Source organism: Rutidosis leptorrhynchoides, chromosome 4 (genome assembly GCF_046630445.1).
Source record: "Rutidosis leptorrhynchoides isolate AG116_Rl617_1_P2 chromosome 4, CSIRO_AGI_Rlap_v1, whole genome shotgun sequence".
NCBI classification, from domain to species: Eukaryota; Viridiplantae; Streptophyta; class Magnoliopsida; order Asterales; family Asteraceae; genus Rutidosis; species Rutidosis leptorrhynchoides.
This window is the reverse complement of record NC_092336.1, coordinates 138,636,463-138,642,760: the sequence shown is the minus strand read 5'-3', so window position 1 is coordinate 138,642,760 and position 6,298 is coordinate 138,636,463. Positions and strand designations below refer to the sequence as shown.

The following is a 6,298-nucleotide window of genomic DNA, read 5'->3' as shown; positions in this document are numbered from 1 at the left end:
TAGGTAGGTATGTATGTATGCTTGTTTTTTACTTGTCTGCAAGTGTGGTATATTCACTCATGTATGTATGTTTTGCTAATAGGTTTATGTAGGACTTGGTGTTTATGCTATGTATGTATGGTTGTATGTGTGGCTTTATGCATGTATGTATGTACGTAGGTATGTTTCATGCTTGTACGTAGGTATGTCTCATGTATATACGTAGGTATGTCTGGTGTGTATGTAGGTTTAGGTATGTGTGTATGTATGTACGTATGTATGCATGTATGTATGATCAGGTGATTCGCATCGCTCGGTGCATCTTGGGACCATTATGGCTGAGGACGACTTCCCTTGCTCTAGAGCTTGGTTGGTTCCTTTTAGTTGGATGGTTTCGGGGGTGTCTACCGTAAAGGTGCATGAGTGGTTTTTGGTTTGCTAAGGGTGGTTGGCTCTTTGCTTGCGCAACAACTTTCACCCGGCATGCCCTCGAGTTGCTGTCCACAAGGTCTTTTGGCTCTATTTATTGAGGCAACGACAAGCGTCGTTTTAGTGGCGTCTTGACTGCCGCTCAGAGCCTAAATTGATTCTTAGGCATGCTTTAAACCCCATGAAAATCTGATTCTACCATTTTCATGGCGTCCCCCCCCCCCTTTTTTTTATATATATATCTATATATTTATCTATTTATTTTATTTTATTTTTTTATTTATCTTTTTATTTTTTAATTTATTTTTTAATTTCTATTTTTTAGTTTTAAATTTAAAAAAAAAAAATCTTTTTTTAGCCGGAGGTCCTCACGGAAGCAATCTCTCTACCCTGGAGTAGAGAGGGGGATGAATTTCCTTTCCCGTGGGTGGAGAATTCTCTCGACTCGTGGTAAAAGAAACGACTTTTCTGTTTAAGTCATCGGTCCTTAATTCCGCATTATGTGGTACCAGATTTCAGACATGACTAAACAAACCGAGTTCGAGAGATTGAATCGCAAGATTCAAGAGTTGGAAGACATGCAACATCTCTTGCGTAATATAGAGATGAAGCTTGAAAATCTTGAAATTTCAAGAAAGCCTCAACCGGATGACTTTGTTGATTCGGTTAATTCAGTTTTTAACATGGAGTATGTTTCTGAACTTTGTGTGGTTGAAGATACCGTCCCGATTTATGATACTGACGTTAAGGAAGAGGAAGACGAGTCACAAGAGGACGGGTTGAACATGTCAATCGGTCATGCGAGTGAAGATGAGACAATTGATGGTCTTTTTCGTGTGGTAGAAAACAGTAATGACTACACGTCTAAGATTGAACTCCCGGTTCGTTATAATATATTCGACACTTTTAAGATTGTTAATTTATCATCATATGTCAATTATAGTGGCGATGGCAACGACTTAGACTCGAGGACGAGTCTTTTCGAAGAAGGGGAGAATGATGCAGGAATCGTTGAAAGGCTCGTTAAGTTTGGGCTTACATATTATGTACAAAAGCATATGGATCATGTTTGTGGGCCCAAGTTTGAAAATTTCATATGTACAAAGGGAGCCAACGAAAAGGTCAGAGAAGGTGTTGGATGAAGATTAGAATTTACATGTTTATCCATTTAGTTTATTTTGTGTTTATCAAGTTAGTTGGTATTTATTTAAATTATGTTGATCTTATCTCTTTAGCTATAGCATCCCTTTAGCTATCATATAAAATAGGATGTATGCTTTGGTTATGAGTTTAGTTTTTGGAGTTTTTATTTGTACGTGAAATAAATAAAAGCCGTGAAGGTTTTTTTTTATTAAACCGTGAAGGTTTGTTCCAAGTTAAACCGCGAAGGTTTAAAGATTCTATCTTTTCTGTTTAAGTCATCGGTCCTTAATTCCGCATTAAATATATTACTAACCTTCATTTGACACATTTGCGGAAAGTTGATGCATTATGATTAATCATTTAATATGAGGATTGCTTATTTTTTATGTGGCTTTGCTGATGGATAAAGAGCTACATAAGCATGTGAAAGCAAGTCCATTTCCTTTCAATAAAATTAATCAGAATTGTAGTAATTTTTAAAGATGGGACTAAAACCCTTGAGTATTCTTTTATCATTATCTTATATCTTATATAAATCAAAAAGTAAAATGGTAAATGGATAGGGTTTTCACTATTTAATTATCCGGGGAGGGTAAGTATTTTCTAATCGGCTTAGCCAGTTGTTCTGTTTCGTGACTGTTACCTTCTGACTCTGAAATTTACTTATAGTTGGTTTGTGCATTATATATTTAACATTGCTTAGACCACTCCCAGTGACATATTTACTCACACAGACTGAGTTGACGTTCACACAGACTGGGCGCCACGTCAACTGGGATAAAACCTGGAATGAACCACTACCATCAATGACATATATACTTACTTAAATAAACTTAACCCACTCTATTAATTAGGTATACCAAATGGATAAGTATTTAAACCAAAGTTACAAACAATATATACATATTGTTCTTCTTGGTTGTGCTTAAAAAGCACGAAGATCGGGGCGTTATGTGGTAGGGCGAAGGAGGACACCCGAATGCCATCAGTGTCCTCCCAAAAGGCGAAGTGCAGAAAGCATCAATTGCATCGGTCTAATAGTTAATACATATTTTAGTATTGATGGGTCATAACATAAACTTGTAGTTAGCAAGTAATTATGAAAATATAGTTTGTACTTGATTACTTTCTAAAATTTGTCGATTTTTAGATATGCATTACTTCAATCACTTCAGCTGGGTTAGAGCAAATACTACGGTGGATTTTACTATCATAAAGTTATTGGTGCTACAAATTTCATTCTGTTTGTGGAAGGAAAAGCCGCAACCGCAGGCGTATCCAAAGTTATAGAATCCATTCCTGTGAGTATTAGTTACATTATCCTTTTCATCCCGTTACTTTAAAGACTGTCTTTCGATTCTGTCACTCGTTGTAAATGCTTTATGTTCTTTTTATTGCAGGAGGTGAAACTTGTACATAGGACGAAAGAACTCGAGGATGAACAAGCAAAGAGGTTGTCTCACTCCCATTTAATTTTAGGTTTAATTTTTTTTACTCGAAATTCTTATGAATTTTGATTTAAATCTTCAGCCGGATGTGAAATGAGACTTATATGGCAAGATACTTCTACAAACCGTGCAACTATGAATTATTTGTCAAGCAGTATCTTAATACGGAAATGGCTATTCTTATGGCCAGGGTATGATCTACTTTTCTCTTCTCTTCTCTCTAAGATCGGTTTCATAAAACATAATGATTAAATGCAAAATGATTCAAAATCATAACTATTCATAGGTTCTGACTGAACTTGGTTATGAATGACAGTAACATGTTTGATAATTATTATGAATAAATACTTTTAGTAAACCTCAAGGAAGCTGGTATGGAGTGGATTGTTCATCTGGATATAGACGAGTTAATTCATCCCGTTGGTACTCCTGGATACTCTCTTACACAGCTTTTATCAGACGTTCCTGAAAATGTTGATATGGTTGTGTTTCCAAACTATATAAGTTTTCATATGCCCTTTTTGTTACTTATGTTTTTTACATGATTATTTTAGTTTTATGTTCATTTCATTGTTTAAGGAGGGCTGTGTTGAACGAGACGACATAAATGAACCTTTCACCGAGGTACTATTTTACACAAATCAAAACAATATGGACACCTACAAATTCACTTAATCATATATTATTTTTTGCAGGTCTCAATGTTTAAAAAAAATTATGACCATCTTACGAAGGAAACGTACTCTCGGAATTACAAAAAATCGGTTCGTGGTAATCCGGGCTACTTTTTGACATATTCAAATGGGAAGTCGGCTGCTCGTATCCAACCACATTTACGTCCTAATGGTGCACATAGGTGGTATAACTATATGAAGCAACCAAAGTATGATCATTTCCTTATCATTGAACAATTCCTTCTTGTGGGGTATATTAGTAATCTCACCACCAGATGTTCATTGTATAGCGAAATAACATTTGAGGAGGCTGCGATTCTTCATTACACCTATGCCAAGTTTTCGGATTTGACATCAAGGCGTGATCAATGTGGCTGCAAGCCTACAATAGAAGGTGTTACAAAATGCTTCTTTTTGGATTTTGATAGAGCTGTCACTGTGAGTACTGATGCCTCTTTTTTTTTTCTTCTTTTTTTTTTTTGGATTTAGATGATCATGGAAATAAGAATGTTTACAAGTTATGACAATATAAAAAATAATTTCACCTCATGACCATTTATCATACATATATAACAGGTTTCGTTTTCTGCAGGCTTTTATAGTTGCATCAAGTGCTACAGAGGATGAAATGCTAAACTGGTAAGAATCATTATTGAAACTACTTTTATTAATCGAACTTGTCAAGATGAGATTCACAAGCCATAAAGTAGTACATACACTAGTGTATCCCTTAGTCCCACGAGTATCATAATACTCGTACAATACTAGTGGTTGACTAATAATCATATAATCTTCAGGTACCGCGAACATGTTGTGTGGATGGACAAAGATCTAAATAAGAAGCTTCTAAAAGAAGGAATCTTAACCCGCATATATGCTCCTATGGTAATTACAATTCCCATCCTCCACATTACAGGTGGTATTGGGGCGGGTATGTTAATGGGTCAACATGGGTCCTCTTTATATATGGATCAAAGCGGTCAGCCAGACCCATCAAGCATTCTCCTCATCTTTTTCATAGATTTTTTAATAACTATATTAGAAATAAGCAATTAGAAATAAGCAATCTATAGAACTTTCACCCGTATCCTATTGTATGCATTCAACTTTTAAAACGGGACGAGAGTACAATTAAGACAGATGAGTTTTAATGAAGACGGATGCATACAATTCTTTTTTTAAATTTGCATTTTCATCGTACTGTTACCTACTCAAACAGGTGATAATGCAAGAATTAAAGGAGTCTGGTGTTTACAGTTCTCTGATTCAGTTCGTCCAGGCAAGTCTATCTAAGGACGCATTCATGTCATCAAATGAAATACAAGTTAGTAATTCATCCAGGAGATTTGGTACAGAAGAATCCGTTATATATGTTAGGAATGATTTACGAGCGGATAATATTGATTTAGTGGCAATGCCACCACTCCCTGCTCCGGTAATGGATAATATAAACGGTCAGAGATATGATTTGCATACAAGTTGTGACTGAAATTAGCACCTGAAGTTGTCCAGTTGACTGTTGTGTACAAGTTATAAATACAAGTTTTCTAAGATAAAAATACCAGTATCTTGTGAATCAGTTGGTGAAAGATGGTACTCTGTCCGAATTGTTTTGCATTTAGGTGTTATTTGAGTGCTACTTTCTTTATAGACCAAAAAGTTTGCCTAGCTCATTTTTCTTTTATATGTAGTATATGTAGTTTTAACTTTTAACCCTGTGCTCTTCTGTAATTTTTATCCCTTCGTGTCTAAATAGTGTAAATACTAAGAAATTAACAGAATACCCTTTTTTTTCTTTGAACCCGAAGCCTATTCCTACGATTTTTCTCTTCACTCTTACAAAAGTACAAAACACAGCCAAATTAAATTAAAATCAAACTAATCAAAAGAAAACAACAGCTTACCCTACCCCAATTCTGATTTTAGACGTTAAACTTTCAGAATCTTAACTTATGTAGGGCTTTTTGATAGATGAAAGGGGAAGGAGCCAAGGAGGAAGATGAAGGGTATATCGGTCATTTGATATGATTTAACAGAATTTGGATGGAAGGATAAGTTGTAGAAAATGATGATGACAGGGTTATTATTGCAAAAAAGGAATCTAAAAGGAAAAATTAGGTTAAAACACCAAACCACATAGGAAAAAATCACAAATTTCTCATTTCTTTGTAAATGGCGGTTGCGGCGACCGATACGGCGGCTTGATGACTAGCCCGTCCCGACTCGAAGAAAAACGTTTTATAAGTCGGACAACGATTAAAAGTCAGGTCACAGTCGGTCAACGCTGATCAAAAGTCGACTTTTTGTTTGATCTTGTTCTGTTAGTGAAACCCTTTTTTGTGTTATAAGTTACTCGTAAGTCCTAACCAACATGATTGAAACATACCGTGTTATATGTTATCCCCTTCTTTTACAAAAGGATATATGGGTAAACGGGTAATCGAATATGATATTCTCAATTCAACCTAGAAGGTATTGTACATCTTTAACAGGCTATATGGTGACCATTTTCGATCATCTTAGCCTCCACGGAAGAAGAATCAAGTATGTCAAGTTCCATGAGCATCCTCCGAAGTATCATCCAACACACCCTCATTCTTTTTTTTTCCCTCCTAGGTTGATGAA

At 35.6% G+C, this 6,298-nt stretch overlaps 1 pseudogene; it reads left to right on the top strand.

The window, feature by feature from the left end:
- Positions 1–929: 929 nt before the first annotated feature.
- Positions 930–5,162, top strand: LOC139841052 (glycosyltransferase-like At2g41451; annotated as a pseudogene).
- The last annotated feature ends 1,136 nt before the right edge of the window (positions 5,163–6,298 follow it).